The sequence below is a fragment of the Chiloscyllium punctatum genome, chromosome 42 (genome assembly GCF_047496795.1).
Source record: "Chiloscyllium punctatum isolate Juve2018m chromosome 42, sChiPun1.3, whole genome shotgun sequence".
Lineage (NCBI taxonomy): Eukaryota > Metazoa > Chordata > Chondrichthyes > Orectolobiformes > Hemiscylliidae > Chiloscyllium > Chiloscyllium punctatum.
The window spans coordinates 23,497,794-23,518,464 of record NC_092780.1 but is presented as its reverse complement, the minus strand read 5'-3'; the positions used below and the strand labels follow the sequence as shown (position 1 = coordinate 23,518,464).

The 20,671-nt window shown below is 42.6% G+C and overlaps 1 long non-coding RNA gene across 2 annotated transcripts in view; it reads right to left on the bottom strand.

Annotated features, from left to right (window-relative positions):
- Positions 1-243: 243 nt before the first annotated feature.
- Positions 244-20,671, bottom strand: part of LOC140465828 (uncharacterized) — a 60,717-nt gene continuing 40,289 nt past the window's right edge. For both annotated transcript variants that reach the window (XR_011955161.1, XR_011955160.1), the window contains 2 exons: positions 3,966-4,035; positions 244-1,224 (listed from right to left, as the gene is read on the bottom strand). This is a non-coding gene — a long non-coding RNA (uncharacterized lncRNA). The remainder of the gene's footprint in view (positions 1,225-3,965; positions 4,036-20,671) is intronic.

The following is a 20,671-nucleotide window of genomic DNA, read 5'->3' as shown; positions in this document are numbered from 1 at the left end:
CCCAGGGAATCAATGTGGACTTCAACAGTTTCCTCATTTCCCCTTGCCCCACCTCACCCTAGTTCCAAACTTCCAGCTCAGCACTGTCCCCATGACTTGTCCGAACTTGTCCTACCTGCCTATCTCCTTTTCTAACTATCCACTCCACCCTCTCCTCCCTGACCTATCACCTTCATCCCCTCCCCCACTCACCCATTGTACTTTATGCTACTTTCTCCCCACCCCCACCCTCCTCTAGCTTATCTCTCCACGCTTCAGGCTCACTGCCTTTATTCCTGATGAAGGGCTTTTGCCCGAAACGTCGATTTCACTGCTTTTTGGATGCTGCCTGAACTGCTGTGCTCTTCCAGCACCACTAATCCAGAATCTGGTTTCCAGCATCTGCAGTCATTGTCCTTACCTCGTTGAAATCTAGTTGACACTGTACTAAAAAAGTATGCATATTGGCTGGATTTAGTGAGGACTGTCATGGTGGAAATGATGGTGTTGGGCCCAATTAATTGTAGAGAGGCAATTAACCTTGAAAGGTGGTAATAAGCCACTCTGTACTGTACTGCGATATAGGTTTACCTTAAATCTCTGCCATACAGGAGATTTTTTCCAAATTTTTGACTATGTCAGCAAAAGAACAGCAATATAATTCAAATCCAATATGGTTTAAGACTTGGCTGGGGGAGCTTATAGGTACTGTCCTTCCCATACATTCCTTCTCGGTGGTAGGAGTTACAAGATTAGAAGGTGTCATTGAAAGAGGCTTGGCAAGTTGCTGCATTGCTGTCACTATGCTGCCAGTGGTGGAGGGAATGGATAGTTAAGGTATTGGATCTGGTGCAGTCAAGAGAGCTTGTTTCCCTTGGATGGTGTCAAGCTTATTGAGCGCTGTTGGAGTTGCATTCATCAAAGGTGCTTCTGTATCAGAAACTTGGGGAGAGCTGATGTAAGCTCAGACTGCTGTTATCATAGCTGCTTAAAGGGGATGCCAGCAAACAACCCTAGAGTAGTCAATTCTTCAAGAAATAACTTGGATTGCTGAGTTAATACCCCAGGCTAGTGTCAGTAGCTGCAGAAGTATGAAGCGGTTACTATCACTCAGGTTGTGACCATTTTGTCAACATTGCCATTCCTCTCTTCATCTGCTCCTCTCACTTCCACGAACTTGTCCTGCTCTGTGTCACCTCTGTTCATTCACTCTGTTGTGGGAGATGCAAATGACATCACCCAATTCTGAAAACAGAAAGTTCAAAGTCAGACCAACGTTGTTCAGAATGTGTCATATTATTACCCAATCTCTGGAAACCAACAAACATTTTTACAATCACAGCAAAGGCCAATAGAAAACAATCTAAAATCTGACCAAACTAAAAGTACTTAATATTTTAAAATATTGTCAATTGGTGAGTGATGGTCAGTCCTGTGTGTCTGTCCATAAAAAGCTGAGGCAGAGGCCACTACCATGATCAGGAAGCTGGGAAACTCAATTAGTATGATGAAGTTGTACAGCATGGAAACAGACCCTTCGCTTCAACTCATCCATGCTGACCAGAAATCTTAAATTGACCTAGTCCCATTTGTCAGCACTTGTCCCATATCCCACTAAACCTTTCTTATTCACATACCCATCCACAGGCTGTATTTGTACCCACCTCCATCACCTCCCCGGCAGCTCTATCCATACATGCACCACCATCTAGATGGAAAAGTTGCTCCTTAGGCTCCGTTTATATCTTTCCCCTTTCACCTTATACCTACCTCTCGTTTTGGACTTCCCTACCTGGTACAAAAGACCTTGGTTATTCACCCTATCCATGTCCCTTGTGATTTTATAAACCTCTGTAAGGTCACTGCTCAGCTTCTGACTGTAGGGAAAATTGTGAGGATTGTAGGGAGATGACAACTGTGAAACGGAGCAAATCAGTATGTAATGGGGAAAGATAACAGAGCATAAGAAAGAAAGGAGTAATGTGGTCTGGGGATGGGGAGGTCACTGCCTGTCCTTTGATGTGGGCAGACAGTGCTCTATTTTATCTGATATGATGATGTGGCAGACCTGGGCTTCAGGGGGTAAAGTATGGAGATGAACATTTAAATAAAGCAATTTGGGGCAGATTCAAAGCTGAAGGAAATATCATGATATGGGGAGTCAACTAGAGTGAGAGGGTGAGTCCGTGAGATTTAGATTTGATTCCCTACAGTATGGAAACAAGCCCTTCAGCCCAACAAGTCTACACTGACCATGCAACAAGAAACCCACCCAGACCTTTTCCCATACCCTCATTTACTCCTGACTGTGCACCTAACACTATGGGCAATTCGACATGGCCAATCCACCCTAACCTGCACATCTTTGGAATGTGGGGAAAAAAAGAGCACCCAGAGGAAACCCATGCAGACCCAGGGAGAATGTGCAAACTCCACACAGTTACCTGAGGCTGGGAATTGAACCTAGGTGCCTGGTGCAATGAGGCAGCAGTGCTAACCACCATGCCACCCCAATCTGTGACTGAGGGTGACTTTGTAAAGTGAAACTGTTATTTCCTTTCATCGTTATCCAAGTGGTGTGCAATGGAGATGAAAATGTCATCCACCATATACAGAGTGGGAGGGCTTCGTGTGTCATTCTGTGAGGGAGGGGCTCCATTCTTCTGTGATGTGAAGCACCTTAAAGGGCAATAGTTTGAAATAGACACCTGTGAGCACAAATGCTGTGTGTGAACCTTATGCATTGGCCCAGTGTCTGAAGTCCAAATCCTGGCCCCAATACATTCTTAACCACATCATGCAACATTCCAGATCTAATGGCTGTGATATACAAGCAATGTATTGCCTGGAAAAATTCACCTTAGTTGTCAAAGTAACAATCACCATGTAAGGTTTGATAGTCTCCACCTAGGGCAGGAGTTGCTTACACCAAACTTTGAAACACAGTGGAACATTACGATTTCTAGCCTCTGCACTTCATTTACTCATTCAGCTGAAGATGAAAAGTGCATGTATGTTTACAAATGTGAGAGTGCATGTACACTGAAATTTCACTTGCACCACCCACATGACCTCTGAAGATCTCATTTGCCTCTTACTTCCTACTACATGTTGATCTAGTCCTGGGCTCTGAAGGTGGGGGAAGGTGGGGGGGGGGGGGGGGGGGGGGGGGGGAGGGGGGGGGGGGGAGGAGTCTCTCCTATAGTGGAGCCTGTTGGGAGTTTTAGCCAGGTGTGTTGTGGCTAGAGGGCCCAGCCATGCTGCGTGTGATCTGCCTGGAGATATGTTCACCCTCTTTGGCTGGAACTCTCACAGGGCTAAAGGTGGCAGACAAGATGGACGTGGAAGAACCAGTCAGTTCTGGAGTGTCATGAGAAGAAGTTTTTGCAGTGCTGTTGGTGGTGGTGGGGGTCAGTGCGTGGTCCCTCCTCAGGCTGAGTGCCTATAGACACTGCTCTGTCTCCCTAAAGCAAAGGAGGTTATGATCCTTTGTCCCTCTGTCACCTTGCTGCTGCTGGTAAGCACCAATGGTTAGAGCGACAGAGTGCAGGTCTGTACATATACCCAGCTGACTCTGAGAGTGCTAGACCTTACTCTCCAAGGACAGCATCAACCTGTCCATGGAAGCAGCCAGACACTTGCATTCCAAAGGCAGCATACTGCATACCGCGTTGGTAGAGTCCTCCAGTCTGAGAGTCAGTTTACTCAATGCCTCTAACAAACCTGCCCATAGCTGCTGCTGCTGTTTCTGCTCATATATCTGAATGAAAGTGTTAATTACTGACATACGATGTCCTCTCCTGCCTGGCAAGGAGCAGGTGCCTGATCTCTGGCATTATCCAAGCAACCCTTGGCATTTCTTGATTAATCAGCTTTAGAGATGGCAGTGATGTGCTCACCAGCAGGAGCTCCCATCTCTAATCCACCCAAAGTAGCCAACTAGATGTCAATATGTGAGCTGGTGCAGGGTACACGCCCTCACTTACCAGTGCATCTTCTGAGGGTTCCTTGAGGGGTCACTGTCTTGATGGCAGAGACTGCAGATTCCACTGGTGCCTACGGGAGACAGAGAGAAAGTACCATGAGAAAGGAATGTGTAAAGTTAAGAATACATTCGGAGTGCATTGTAATGAGAAAGCAACATAGCAATGGACAATGCATCTTACTAGATTGCTGGGAATTGGAAGTTTTGGCATCACCATGAGACCGATTGCAGTTCTCACCTACCGAATAGGGATGAGGAGATGAACATTGGACACCCTGTAACCTGTCTTGGCTCTTTCTGCCCTATTGTGGGCCATTGTCTCTTGGAAGGAGAAAAAAGAGATTGAGTGAGATGAAAGTGCCATTCGTCTTGGTGGAGGTGGGGGAAAGGTGTGAGTCGCCCCAAAAAAGTGAGCAGGTCATGCAAGATCAGTGGTGCGGGAGGTGTGTGGGTGAAAGCAAGCGATGGAAAATGCAGCATGCAGCATTGAGCCCTGTGGATTGTGAGGCGGAGTGGGAGATAGGTGCTACAATGAAAAGAGAGTGAATGTGAGATGACAGAGAGAAAATAGTGGCACGTCTTCTGGTGCAGCATAGAAAATCATTGACTGTCTTGCAGCATTGCTGACTGTTTCTGTGGGAGAAAGTGAGGACTGCAGATGCTGGAGATCAGAGCTGAAAATGTGTTGCTGGAAAAGCGCAGCAGGTCAGGCAGTATCCAAGGAGAAGGAAAATCAACGTTTCGGGCATGAGCCTTCCTGAAGAAGGGCTCATGCCCGAAACGTCGATTCTCCTGCTCCTTGGATGCTGCCTGATCTGCTGCGCTTTTCCAGCAACACATTTTCAGGCTGTGTCTCTGGGTCTGCATTGACCCAGGAGGCAACTTCTGCCTGAGCCAGCAGGATCTGGTGATATGATCTGCTCTTATGGTATTGAGGGAAGAGGACAGCTTTCCTCTGCACCACCCTATCCTTCAGGATCTCCTCATCCCTGATGACCAGTCAGGGTCAAACTGATCTCTGTCCGTCGTGTCTGGGAAATTCTTCAGATGAGAGAAACATGCAGTACAGCTCAGATCAACACCACTTGACCCAGTAGATAAACTATGTTTTGAGGATGGAGCCAGCACTAGGAATCTTGGATGTCCGATCGTAGGAAGTAGTTCCATGTAGGGGAGATAGTCTGAGTGGCTAATGCATAGCTAATAAGGTGAGTTTCAGATAATAATTTGAGAAATTCAGACTCACTGAGGGAAAACCTGCAAGAAACTTGCCAAAAGTCAGACTTAGCTGACTTCAAGTCAAAAGATTATGGCTGCAATCTGTGTTAAGTGATTTCCATTTTTGAAATTTTAGTATACTTGCAAATGTAGAATGGAGACAATTTTAACTCCACCAGCAAGGCAGAAATTGGACCATTAATCATTTCAAATGTTGGCCTTCCTACTGATTTTCTGCCTGAATGTTATCATCTTCAATATTGTCCAGCTCAATTGATCAGGGAGGGGCTTGATAATATGCCATGATATAAGGCATATAAATTCCCATATCATTTACCTTTGAATTTTTGAATTTTAACTCAAGATATATTTGTTTTCTGTGTGCCTGAAGTGGTTCAATGATTAACTTGTCAATATCTCTATAGCCATGATGGTTTACTTCAAAACCCAGTGTGAGAGGAAGACATCCTAAAGATTAAAAAAAGTTTTGTTTAGATTAGCTTACCTACAATATGAAAACAGGCCCTTTGGCTCAACAAGTCCACACCAACCCTTCGAAGTATAACTTACCCAGACCCATTCCCCCACCCTATATTTACCCATAACTCACACATCTAACACTATGGGCCATTTCGCACGGCCCGTTTACCTGATCTGCACATCTTTGGGATTGTGGGAGGAAACCAGAGCACCCTAAGGAAACCCACACAGACACGGTGAGAGCATACAAACGCCACACACACAGTTGCCCGAGGCTGGAATCAAACCTGGATCCCTGGTGCTGTGAGGCATCAGTGCTAACCACTGAGCCACTGTGTCATTTACATTGTGAGACTTTTACAAGTGAACAAGGTAAACAGTTGTGCATTCAGTGCTAATTTAATAGGTACTGGACTGACCTTTTTTTTCTTTTGAAGAGGGGAAATGCCAAAGTTTAGAAAAAAGGATTTTTTTTTAGTGACAGTTTGGGAGTTCTGCAGGGGTCACTGCTAAAGCTGGATAGGAGACATTTTTTTTAGATTAGATTAGATTAGATTAGATTACTTACAGTGTGGAAACAGGCCCTTCAGCCCAACAAGTCCACACCGCCCCGCCGAAGCGCAACCCACCCATACCCCTACATCTACCCCTTACCTAATACTACAGGCAATTTAGCATGGCCAATTCACCTGACCTGCACATCTTTGGACTGTGGGAGGAAACCGGAGCACCCGGAGGAAACCCACGCAGACACGGGGAGAATGTGCAAACTCCACACAGAGAGTCGCCTGAGGTGGGAAAAAGGGACATAGTGGAAAAAGGGAAACGATAGTTTGGGATTGTTAAAAAAAATCTAAGTCTAAAGATTTTAGTTTAAAGTTCCAGACCAGAAGTATGTGGTTAAAACTCTGAAGAGATTACTTGAAGCAGAAAACATATATGATCGGGTATTTGAAGGCTATGCGATTTTCAAGATTTGGAGTTGAAGCCATAGTTAAATTCAACTTTATAGGTGGGATAAATAAGGGAAATCATCCTGGTGTGAGTCTTGTAAAGGGGTATTTTGGGGATTTATATGATTATATTTTATTATTTTGTTTCAAGATCTTTAAATTTGCATTATATTCAAATAGTTTGGTTTATTCTATTTTATCATTATTTCTTTTGCACAATAAACATCCATGGTTGAGTTAAACCTAGATCTGCAGCTTTGTGTGTTTATGTATCAGTGAGAGATCATCGCGATAAAACCAGAACAAATTACAAAATATGATCCATCAAGCCAGATTTCAGTCTGAGATGTGTCTGGTTCAGTGATAACATCAGCCCGAATCATAACTCAGTGGACACTGGTTGCTGTTTTGATTCCAAGCAACAAAGTGTCTTTCCTGTCAGCAGAGGCTCAGCAGCAGAGCAGGGTCTAGAAAAAGCAGCAGGGATCCTCCCAATAGGTTAAAGTCTTCCCTTTCCCAGACCTCCCCAGTTCTCGCCCTGACCTCTCCAGGTACAGAGCCTCACTTTGTCCTGAGTGTCCAATGATGGCTTGGTCACTCCAATTTCTTTAGCTGGCAGTTTTATTATTGCCCCGAATTCAGCCACTGGCATGCTGGTGTGATCTTGTGGTTAAATTCACCAACACTTCAATTTTCTTCAATTAGGCAGAAAATTAATTAAAACTTAGTTCTGACAGTTAAACTGTCCGTAAAAGACATTGAAATTACTCTCTCTGTGACAGATATTCTAAAGCCAGAGGAAAGTAAGCAGTCACTAATCAAACTCAAAGTGACTTATCACTCCACATAAATATATTTTATTTTGATCTTGAATTATGATACAAATCTTATTCATCACATTTAACTATGAAAATAGAAAACATTACCCTGATTTTAGTTCCTGGGTCTGGAATCCAACACGTTATTTTTAACAGGGCCTTAAGAAACACCAGTATCATAGAAATGCATGTCTGCTGAGAATTGAAAACACATTTCCAACCAAATGCAAATGAACAGAATGGATAAAACAGCAATGGTGACTCAAAAAAGAAAAGTAAAAACTGCAGAAGGTTCAGTCAGGTCTGAATTCGTAAGTTTAATGTCCCACTCAGAATTCAATTCTAAAAAACAACATGCATAAATTATAATAGTTTTAAAGGCCCTAATGGCCAGAATATTCCCATCCAGATGAGGAGAGGGGGCGAGTTGTGTAGAAATTCAGGTTGGCTTTCTAAAGTGCTTCACTCTATGTTAGTTTTATCCACAAAGCAGACTCTTATTAACTGCCAAGTCAGCAGGGAGCAGTGCTGGTTCGGGAAATGCTGAGCAGTATAATTTGGATTAGAACATTGTGCAAAAGTGCCTAAATACTGTCTTGGCATTCCCATCTGACTTTGCATGATAATAATCACCTTTTATTGACAAAACCATAATGGACAACCTCCTTCCAAAAATCAAACGCCTACATTTGAAATTGTGGCAAATGTCAGGCTGCATTCATTCAAATGGTTTCTTGTGAAGGTAAGTTCAATTTTTGGCAATGGTATAGTAAAGGCACTAGCAAATGGGGTGGCATGGTGGCTCAGTGGTTAGCACTGCTGCTTCACAGTGTCAAAGATCCAGGTTCCATTCCTGCCTCGGGCAGCTGTCTGTGTGGGTTTCCTCCAGGTGCTCTGGTTTCATCCCAGAAGTCCAAAGATGTGTAGGTTAGGTGAATTGGCCGTGCTAAATTGCCCATTGTGTTAGGTGCATTAGTCAGGCGTGAATGTAGAGGAATGGATCTGGGTGGGTTGCTCTTTGGAGGGTCGATGTGGAGTGGTTGGGCCTGTTTCCAGACTGTAGTGAATCTAATCTAATGAAAAGATAATTGAGTACCCATGATATGCCATGTTCAATGTTCCCTTTCGTTGATCAACCACTTCCATGTCATTTGTTGGACACTGTCACAGAAGGTGAAAGTTGTTAACAATGAGTGCTGGCAGTGCTCTTATTATTGTCGAATTAGCGTTTGTAATGCATTTAAAATTTCATGATGTGGTTTGCTCATTTGAAGTAACTGTGCACACTTGTACCAGTAGGAGGAGTTTGAAACGAGAAAAGCAATACACAAAAGAAACCATGGTTTGCTCCTGGTTTGCTCATGGAGCTATACATTCTAATTATCTTGATCAGTTCCAACATAAGAACTTCACATAGGCATATTGGAGGCACCTCATTAAGTCTGTCCTAATCAACCTAACAGAGTTTCAACACTATTGCAATAAAGCAATTCAGGGGAGAAACATTGAAAGCTTTTTGAAGGGGCTTGTCTGTTTAATTTAGATCATGTAGGATTCCAATAATTTACTTGTCTTGTGATGGGAATGATATTTCTTTCCTTTAAATAAACAATATAGCCTAAATTTGCTATCAGCAGAATCTAACGTTTCCCCTCACACCACTTTGCTTGAGGGAAGCTTGATTTTTGGAAAATAAAATCTGGATTCCTATTGGTGGCGGAGATTAAATATTTAAATAAAGGGGATAGGCTAACCAACAAGAAACAAGCTTGACAAAGAAAAGGATGTACTTTTTTGGTACGGTCAGGGACCGTCCATGCTCAGCAACAAAATTGAGTCTGAACCATTGAATAATTGCTGCATGAACCGCAGAATTCAGTGGGAGTGAAAAGATTGTTTCAAAAGTTTTTCCTGTGCAAGATAGTTTAAGGGTTGGATAAGTGGTGAGATTTTCATGTGATTTCCAGTGATGCTAATCAAGTAGCAACTTAAAAAACAATAAACAAGTAGATTTCAGTGCAATGCAGTGAAAGAAGATACGCCTTTCTTTCAAAAATGTTTGAATATGTACATGTGTGGGGCTTAGCTTTATGCTGATGTGTCCTTATTTTTGCAATCTGCGTGAATCTAAGAGAAGGTTTCACTGCTGTACTTTGAGGCAGCAAAGAAACCCAAGCTTTAAGTTCCTTGATCCTCCTTCTGTACTCAGGCCAGACAGGAATTGGAACCAGATGTGTACTTTGGCTGTGGCACAGATGTGAGCTTGAAGCTTGGAGCAGGACCTGCAGAGTGGCTCTTGGGAGCTTCTTACAAGAAAGAAGAAAATCCAGATACTGGGAAATGCAATCCAGATGTTCCCCTTTCAATCCTTTCACTTGGTGTGGTGCCTGTTCCACATCACTGGCTGCTGCAGATAAGAAAATCAGTTTCTTATGAAGAATAGTTTAGAATTTCCATATATGGTATATACTTCATTTTCAGAACTGTGGGAGATGCTGCAGTATGATTGGTTAGTGAGGCCATTTCAGAAATCATCTCAAGTGCTATTAATATCAGTTGACAAAATGTCTTTAGAAAAGCATTTTGCACTTTTGGGAATGTTTAGGTAGCACTGAAATCAATAACAGATTTAAGTTCCAGGATGAAGTTTGAACATGTTTAATAGTTGGCAAATCTGATTTCATTTGGTGTAATAAACCCAGTGTAGTCTTTTGAAATTGTCTCTGATTATGATGTACTTAAAAAATCAAATTTCTTCCATTTCTTTGTCCCCTCAGTTGTCACCATATCTGTCTTCAAGGTAACTGGGTTACAAACTACACCATGACAACCCAAAACAAGCAGCATTCTGTTCCGTCAAAATAATAAGAGACAGGAACCTCTAGAATCCATTTATTTCCTCATGAAGGCCCCTATTTTTGGCGAGCAGAATTTTCTGACAGTAATTTATTTTCTTATGTTCAACAGCTCCCTGGGTCAGAATTCTTCCTTGCCCTGGCCTTCAGATCGGATAAAATGATACCTACTGAGGGAAGCTGATAAACGGAATTGAAAACTACACCATAGACCTAATCAGCAAAATGCTGAAACGAGATACTCCTTTGCTGCAGTCTTTATCACAATCTCCTCCCACTGTTTATACTTTCAACAATGTAATTTAGAGATCTTAAACCTGAATTTGTCTTCACATGATAATGTTTCAACATGTGTTACCTATCAGTCACAGCAACTGGGAGATGATACAAGTTCTCTATTGCCATTGGTTGCAAGGCATTGCTGCAGGCTAAACTATAATTTCAGGCAATGAAAAGCTGACCAATTCTTGGCTTTGTGTTCCTCTTAAGCTCACAGAGGAGGTCCCATTGGAGGCTGTGTTGAACTCTGCTGCAATCTACCAAGTTTATTTTTTCATAACCACACCTCCATGAGGAGACCTATGAATGAATCATCCCTTCACACAAAAAATGTCACAGAGGAGTGATATAAGCAGATATGTGTTGGTCGCATTGCTTATTAGAGAGTTGCCACTACCTGGGTTTGCAACCACAACATTCAATTGATCAATGAATAAATTATTACAGCAGTTCTTGTAAGCGGTAATCTTTATTTTGTCACAAACAGCCCAATGCCATAAGCTCTGATAAGCATGGAATGTACAACCAGGCGATGGGTCTAGTGCAATAGTCTGAAACTGAACACAGGCCAAAAGGAATTGATGCATCCGCCGGAGGGTAATCCCTCAGTGATAATAAAGAATGGGAGGTCTATATTCTCACCAAATGCCTTCTTGGAAACAAAAGGGTATTTTGCTTACAACCCAAAGTCTGTAGGAATCAAACTGAATGAGAGTGGAAAGCACCAACAACAGGATGTGGTTAAAAGTCATGGGTGAATTCTTGTGGGGAATTGCAGGATGCCTGTTTCAGAATTCCAGATATATACTGCTGTAATGCATTAAGCATGTGGAGTACTGAGTGCCAAAAGGAGGACCAATGCACCTGAAGCAGGCTTACACTTTGTAACATTAGGTAACAAACACAAAGGCGGATAGGGCTGCTAGCAAGAAACACCCATCAATCTGCTCAGACACAACTGTAGAAAGAGAACCTTGGGAAAAACTGCCATCAAAACTGTGAAATAGATATTTCTTAAAGTTTTGGGACCAAGGCAGGTTTTGAAACAGATATTTTGGTGATTGATAATTTATTGCCAAGTGGAATACTTCAGATGAAATGTTCAAGCCCTTTCAGATGTGTTAGTACTGCTGAATTGCACACAGTGGGGCAGAACTTTCTGGAGATGTTGGGGATCACAGCAACCAGCTGTCAAGCAAATGAGACTGTCCCATTGTGTCTGCTGTGCAAGCTATATCAGGATTACTCCCAGCGCCATTTGCCAGCGTGATCAGGACTAGGGGAATAGAGCTGCTGTCGGACTGAAAGATTTGATTCTTGAAGCATTGGAATCAATTTGGGGGAAGATAGACCTGTATAAGCTGCAGAGGGCGCTCCAGCAGGACTGAAATCAACATCCAAGACCAGATAGCGTCGATACAAAAGGATGTTCCTGGTGGTGGGAAATCTAGGATAAGGGGTCACAATATAAGGATACAGGCTGAACCATTTTGGACTGAAAAGAGGAGAATATTTTTCACACAAAATGGTGAACCTATGTAATTTACTATCACAGAAAGTAGTTGAAGCCAAAACATTCCTGAAGAAGGGCTCGTGCCCAAAACGTAGATTTTCCTGCTCCTTGGTTGCTGCCTGACCTGCTGCGCTTTTCCAGCAACACATTTTCAGCTCTGATCTCCAGCATCTGCAGTCCTCACTTTCTCCTCGAAGCCAAGACATTGTATGATTTCAAGAAGGAATCAGACATAATATTTGAAGCTAAGGCAGGTCAAAAGATATGGGGGAAAAGTGACAACAGACTATTGAGTTGGATGATCAGCCATGACCATAATGAATATTGGAGCAGATTCAAAGGGCTGAATGGCCTACTCCAGCTCCTATTTAAAAAGGAATCCTCGCAGGACCACTTGTTAGTAATGTGGGGGATGATTTAAATTAGAATGGTAGGGGAATAGGAATGTGTGCAGGGAGACAATAGGGGAAGGAAACAAAAATAGAAATGAAAGATAGAGAAGTAGAGAACAAAAGTGGAAGGCAGAGGAAATAGGACAGGGAGCAAATAAATGTGAAAATGTCAAAAAGACAAGTCTAAAGGGAATATGTCTGAATCTATTGAGCATTTGCAATAAAGTAAATGAATTAGTAGCACAGATAGTTATAAATGATTGCAATTACAGAGCTATGACTGTAGGGTGAGCAAGGTTGGGAACCGAAAATACAATAATTAGGAAGGAGAAAGGGAAGGGATGGGGTGTTGAATAACATTATTAGTGTAAGATGAATTTGACAGAACAGTTAGAAAGGATACTAGTGCAAAAAACCAAGATGTGGAATCAGTCTGGGTGGAGGAAGAAGCAGCAAAGGGCAGAAAAAGTTAGTGAGAGTTGTCTATACGTATAAAAACAGTAATGGTCAGGTAGGGGATGGTGTTAAACAGGAAATCAAAGGCTCGTGCAACAAGGATGCTACTGTGATTATATAAACTGAGAAAACCACGTTCAAAAACCTGTTACGGATGAATTCCATGAGTCTGTACAATGGACAATGGATAGGCAATGGTTGATGTTTAAAGACTGAAAATATACATTAAAACAGTAAGGTGGTTCCCCTGTTCAAGAAGGGGAGTAGAGACAAAGCTGATAATTATAGACCAGTGAGCCTTACTTCAGTTGTTGGTAAACTGTTTGAAAAGGTTATAAGAGATAGGATTTATAATCATCTAGAAAAGAATAATTTGATTAGGGATAGTCAGCATGGTTTTGTGAAGGGTAGGTCATGCCTCACAAACCTTATTGAGTTCTTTGAGAAGGTAGAGTTGTGGATAGTGATGAAGGATGTTGTCGGTTACAGTGAGACATAGATAAGCTGCAGAGCTGGGCTGAGAGATGGCAAATGGAGTTTAATGCAGACAAATGTGAGGTGATTCACTTTGGTCGGAGTAACCGGAATGCAAAGTACTGGGCTAATGGTAAGATTCTTGGTAGTATAGATGAGCAGAGAGATCTCGGTGTCCAGGTACACAGATCCTTGAAAGTTGCCACCCAGGTTGACAGGGTTGTTAAGAAGGCATACAGTGTTTTAGCTTTTATTAATCGAGGGATCGAGTTCCGGAACCATGAGGTTATGCTAAAGCTGTACAAAACTCTGGTGCAGCCGCACTTGGAGTATTGTGTACAGTTCTGGTCACCACATTATAAGAAGGATGTGGAAGCTTTGGAAAGGGTGCAGAGGAGATTTACTAGGATGTTGCCTGGTATGGAGGGAAGGTCTTATGAGGAAAGGCTGAGGGACTTGAGGCTGTTTTCGTTGGAGAGAAGAAGGTTGAGAGGTGACTTAATAGAGACATATAAGATAATCAGAGGGTTAGATAGAGTGAACGGCGCACCAAGTATGGTGACAGCGAGCACGAGGGGGCATAGATTTAAATTGAGGGGTGATAGATATAGGACAGATGTCAGAGGTAGTTTCTTTACTCAGAGTAAGGGTATGGAATGCTTTGCCTGCAACGGTAGTAGATTCGCCAACTTTAAGTACATTTAAGTCGTCATTGGACAAGCATATGGACGTACATAGAACAGTGTAGGTTAGATGGGCTTCAGATTAGTATGACAGGTCAGCGCAACATCGAGGGCCGAAGGGCCTGTACTGCGCTGTAATGTTCTATATTCTATGTTCTATGTAATGCATTCCATTTGAGTAAAACTGCAGATCAGGAAAAATAGCCCTGCCATGGCTAACAAAATAATTTAAGAACATTGTTAGATCTAAAGAGTTGAAAAAGTGTCTTGAAGAAGAAGCAATGGAAAAGGGTTGAAAGCAGCAGAGAAAGACCAAGAGGTTGATTAAGAGAGGAAAGCTGCAGCATGAGTTATTGTGCAAGGAACATAAATGTAGATTGTAAGCACTTCTTGAAAATATCTAAAAGGAAGATCAATGAAGACAAGTATTTGCTCACTCCAAACTGATATGGGAGAATTGATAAATGGAGAACAAGGAAACGGCAGAGCGAGTAAGCAATTACTTTAGTTCTGTCTTCACAGAGGACGTTAGATAACTTTCCAGAAATTCTGTGAAAGCAAGGGTCTATTGGGAACAACAGATTGAAGGTGATTAGTAATAGATTTTTTAAAAATTGCTTCAGAAATTAATGGGCCTCAAAGCTGATTAATCTCCAGGGCCAGATAATCTACATTTCAGAGAATTAAATGAGGTGGCCATGGAAATAATGAATGCACTGGTTGTCATCTTTGAAACTTCTGAAAATTCTGATATTGTCCTGGAAAATTGGATGTAATCACTTCATTTAAACAAAGGAGGCAGGCAGAAAACAGGGAAACCTGGCTTCCCTAACATCAGTAGGGAAAATGTTGGAATCTATTACAAAGAATGTGATACAGGACAGCTTAGAAAATACAAACACAGAGCAGGGGACAGGGAAGTGTGGACATCCGGCTCCACCCTCCATGCAAGGAGAAGATTCATTGTGTTATGATATGCTGCTCTCCCATTAACAGCAGTGTTAACTTATTGTTGATCTACACAAACTTTTATTCCTGTTGGACAACAAGTTCCATCTCTTCTTTAAAGTGGGAATCAGTGACACCCAATGAAAGTCACCCAATGGAAGCCCTAGGTTGGACTTCCACTTCAGAATAGCAAGCCAATGAATCCTGGGAGGATGGATTAGCAAAGCTTAGGCCCGCACCTTCACCAACACAGAGACTTACACTTTGGTGAGAAGTCTATCCAGATTAGAAAAAGGAGCACAAGCTGCTCAACACATCACTGACATATCTCCACAGCTGGTTGAGAAACACATCCTCTTTTGATCTCTGCACTCAGGCCCAAGCCTCAAAAAAAAGATGACCTCAGGGCCTAGAGCCTCTGTGCCTTCATCAAAACATTCAGACAGGTTGAAAAACAGCAAGGTATTCATCAAATCAGTCAGTAAACTGAATTGTGGATGGAGGGGTCCACTAACTTTATCAGCACTGTGCTGGCTCTGGCATCCATGCATCTGACTGTCGACATGGACAGGATGGAAAATACCCTCAAAGTGATTTTGACAAGTTAAGTAAGTGGGGAAATGCTGTAATACCTAAACATATGTGAAGTTGTTTACTTTGGTCGGAAAACCAGAATGGCAAAGTATTATTTAAATATTGATAGATTGGGAAAAGTTGATTTACAAAAGGGCCTGGCTCCTTGTACACCATCACCGAAAGCAAGAAAGCCAGGGGTAGCAAGCAGCTGGGAAGGTAATTTGGTATGTTGGCCTTTATTGCAAGAGGGCTTGACTACAGGAGAAAGGAGGTCTTACTGCAGTTGTAGAGGCCTTGGTGAGACTACGCCTGGAATACTGTGTACAGTTTTGGACTCCTTACGTCATAAAGCCTGATATTCAATGTTTCAATCCTTACAATGAGAGGACCCTGACCTTGGAGGACAAAGTGTGCATTGATGCTGAGACATCCAAGTCCACATCTTGCCAACTGAATAAGTATCATTCTTTGTTCAAATGCAACTCTCACATTAACCCCGCTGTGAGTGTCATTCATTACACGCAATGTTTAAATGTTGGACAATAATGTCTTCTCTCATTTGTGTCTTGCCAGTGAGCTGTTAATGGTATTATTGGGTGAGCAGACCACCTGCAAAACATACCCTCCAGTTCCTCTGAGGTGGAGAGCTTAGAGGCCACAGGGAATGCACCAGCAGGGCTGTCTCTCGCCATTCCTCACCAGCTCAGAAACTGACAGTTTGAGGGAATATTAGTTCAGTTTGGGTCGGGAGCATTAGCTGCGAGTACATCACATGGAAAGCTCTACAGCTATTTGAGAGAGAAATGCCCCAACCAACACAGCACTTATTCACTTCCAATAATGCTGAGAAGCACAGGACTGAACCCCATTAGAACTGCGTTGTAAGTATAATGATAGATGTTACTGCAGGCGATGACAACTTCCATGGTTGCTGTGAGGCTGAGGTGGAAAAGGTTCAGAGTGCATAGAACAATCCCAAGAGATTGTTATACGTTGGTCATTCAGCCACTGCACTATCATGACCAAGTGGCTGTCTGTCCCAAATAGCCATGAGAACTTCATTCAGAACCTTTGATTGTTGGGTTTCACATTTTTTGGCGGAGTGTGTGCAACCATCATCCAAGAGGAATGAGCCTTTTTCAAGCCAAGAACTGTTTCCAATATTCCAACCATAGGTCCCTGCCAGTGGGAGTCATGGATGCAGCTACAGATGAGGTTCTGCTCACAGCGCCTGCCTTACTGAGACGATGAAGGCTTATACAAGAGGAGTAGATTGGACAGTGGGTCCAGGAATAGCAGTGAGGTGCTGCAGAGGCTGAGACACAGGGTTAGGTAGAGGTCACAGCTGCAGGGCCCCTCGGGACATGTCAGGGAAGGCCAGGATCTTTCAACCAGCAATCTATTTCCCCAGGAAGACCAAGGTGCAGTGTCCATTCAGGGTCAGTAAATCCCGAGACACCATGACAGAACAGTGCCAGCTATTGGATTGGCACCTGAGGGCTGCAGGAATGGGAGACTATCCTCTCTTGACAGGTGGGAAGGTGACAGCTGTGTTGAACTACTATGTGACTGGATCTTTCAAGGGAGTGATGGGTGACCTGTGTGAGATCTCTCAGTCGTACACCCACAAACACATCAGGACAGTGACCGATGCCTTTGGTGCAAGGTCACTCTGGTTCATTTTGCTCCCCCATGATGAGTTCAGTGCTGCAGCCTGGCCAGTAGGATTAAGAAACATAGCCAGCAGGCTGGCTCAGTAGATAGCATTGCTACCTCACAGGGCCAGGGACCTGGGTCCAATCCCATCCTTGGGTGACTACATGGAGTTTGCATATTTTCCCCGTGTCTGCATGGGTTTCCTCTGGATGCTCTGGTTATCTCCCATGGTCCAAAGACTGGCCGTGCTAAATTGCCCTGTAGTATCCTATATTTGTAGGCTATATTTGTTAGCCATGATAAATGTAGAGTTACAGGGATAGGGTGGGATGCTCTTCAGAGATTTAGTGTATGTCCAATGGGCTGAATAGCCTTGTTTTGCACTGTAGGGAATTCTATATTTCTCGCTGGAGCAGTGTGACATTGCTTGTACATGTGAGTCACAGCAGAGTTCATCAATAGGAAGGGCTCCCATTCCAATAATGTTGAGGAGATCTCACCATTACCACATTCCAGATGTGTGTGTCCACTACCCTGGCAGCTGACTAAATTTGATAGCAGCCTCATGAACCTGGTGTTTGAGGGTCAAGAGGCCATACAAAGCTGGTTACTGGGGAACAAGCGATACCCACTGCAACGATGGCTGATTACATCATTGCTAGTTGATAGCGAGTGCAGATACACTTCTGCCCACACTTCAGCTAGGGCCATGGTGGAGCAGTCTGTACAGCTTCTTATAATGCAGTTCTGCTGTTTGAACTGGCCTGGAGGCAGCCCTGAACATATATTCTTTACAGAGTGTGTTGCATCATTCTAATGTGCTCTAGCATTCAAAGCAAGCAATGAGGTGATGTGCTGGATGCTGAAGAACTGGGCATAACAAGAGCTGTCATCCAAGGAGGACATAAGAAATTGAGGAGGAGGAAGTTCTCCTTGTACCTGACAGAGATCAGCTACATCAGGTGGCACAAGCCAGACATAACCTGATGGACACCCAGTTCCAGTCAAAGACAGCAAGATGCAACAGAAAACTGTGAAGTGTAAAACTGGTCTTCACAACAGTATTTGGTTTGTACTGGAGGCGAAATGCAGCCACTATTCATTTTGTTTGTGTTTGCTTTGGATGAATTTAAATAAAATTCCTGCTTGGAATTATCCAAATGCTTTCCTGCCTATGATGGTTTGCCATTGGACAACAATAAGATCCTGGTCTGCAGTCAGTATTAGGGACAGAGTGGCTGAGGTAGGATAGCGTCTGTCTAAGGACAGGTAGGTTGTGCATCCTGGATGTTAGACAGCCACTGAGGCAAGGAAGTGGAGTTAGATATGCCAGGGAGTGCCAGCCATGCCAACTGTGTGCCAACAGAGGCACTGCTGTGTCATTACATTGCTGGTGGAATGTCAACACTTGGCCAAGTGTTCGCTGGTATTTGAAGATGTAGCATATGCAGATATTCCATGCAATTCAGGATATCTGGAGAGTGACGAGTTTTTCTGGCTATGGTAAGTGGTAGAATCAAGTTAGTGTTTGATGAGAGAGGCACCAAAGGATCAGGATCATTTCATGAGATGAGTCTGGGACAATACAGTGAGAAATCTCACTGGGCATCATGGAGAGAAACTGTCTGTGAAAAACTCAATGAAAGCAACACTTATCCAAAATATCGTAATATTCAGTACTTCATTTTTTTTGGATAATAGACAGACAGACTGTCTAACATAGACCTCATTTAAATTTTAAATTTACTTCTTGGCAAATCTACACTTAGCACATCGGATTTACAAGTTTCAAGTATCATTTAAAGCATTATATGAAGTCAAAGGTATCCTAATGCAGCCTATGTTTATAGGATATATTTATATGTACTCATCACAGTGAATGCCTCATGCCACTGTTTTATTATGAACATATCTATCAAATACTTATTTTCAGGTGTCCATTTTCCAAAAGAGACAAATACAAGACTAAACCAGGAAAATATGTAAATGTAAAACTCCAAATCAGTAGGTCAGTCTGTGTAAATTTGTTGTGCATGTCAATGAGCAGTGATAATCTGCTGGAGCTGACTAATTTGTAATTCCTTAGTATCTCTGTGGCTGTTCATGTCCTCTCTATATTTGCCAAAATAAATAAAATCAGTTTATGACAACTTTTCAGATGGACCACAGTGAAATTTTCAGTTCCTCTCTTTAGAGTACAACGTTTCTCAGAATAGAACCCTTTACTGCTGTTCAAAAAAAAATGCTAATTTTGAAAACTAAACACAATTTGCTTCAAAAATATTGTGTTTGTATTTTGAATGTTTCCAAACCTATTATAATTGTAACTGCATCATTGAATTGGATTTGTGCTGGAATTGATTTTGAAATACAGACAGAAATAACAGCAGTGCTTTTTTCTAGAGTGTACTAGATGACTGGAATCCTGTGTAAATTCTAACTGTTAGTAAGCTAACTGAGCAAATATAAGATGACCAAATCCTATCCGCAGATGTTCTTTAGAAATAGATGTTTTGTTTCAGAAATAAGTGATGGCATTATCATTAAATTAATATCATGGAGTTAGTTCAGGGAGATGGACTTGGATTTAAATCTTCTACTGCAAGTGCAAAGTTACATTTAATCATGATGGAACTACTACAAAAGATTTGAGGCAACAATGACCACTATATAAAGCCATAAGGCAGTAAGATAAAGGAGCAGAATTAGGCCAATCGTCCTATTGAGTCTGCCCTATCAGTTGATCATGGCTGATCTGTTTCCCAACTCCATTGTCATGCCTTCTCCCTGTAACCTTTGGTCCCCTTACTAATCAAGAACCTATCTATATATGTCTTAAATACACTCAATGACTTGGCCTTCACAGCTTTCTGTGGCAATTATTTCCACAAATATACAACACTCTGTCTGAAGAAATTACTCCCCATTTCAGTTCTAAAGGCTTGTCCCTTCAATCTGAGACTGTGCCCTTGGATCATAGTTCTACTACTAGTGGAAACATCTTTTCTATGTCCACTCTATCCAGGCCTCTCAATATTTTGTAATTTCAATGCGAGCCCCCCTCATCTTTCTAAACTCCACTGAGTACAGACCCAGAGTCCTCAACCTCTCCTCATTTGAGAAGCCTTTCATCTCCAGGATCTTGTCAACCTCCTCTGGATCCCCTTCAATGCCAGCACATCCTTCCTTAGGTATGGGGCACAAAACTGCTCACGATATTTCAAATGCAGTCTGACCACAGACTCAGCAGTACATCTCCAGTCTTGTATCCTCGCCCTCCTGGAACAAGTGCTAACATTGCATTTGCCTTCCTAACTGCCAACTGAACTTGCATGTTAACCTTAAGAAAATCCTGAACAAGGATTGTTAAATCCCTTTGTGCTTCAGCCTGTCGAAGTCAATCCCC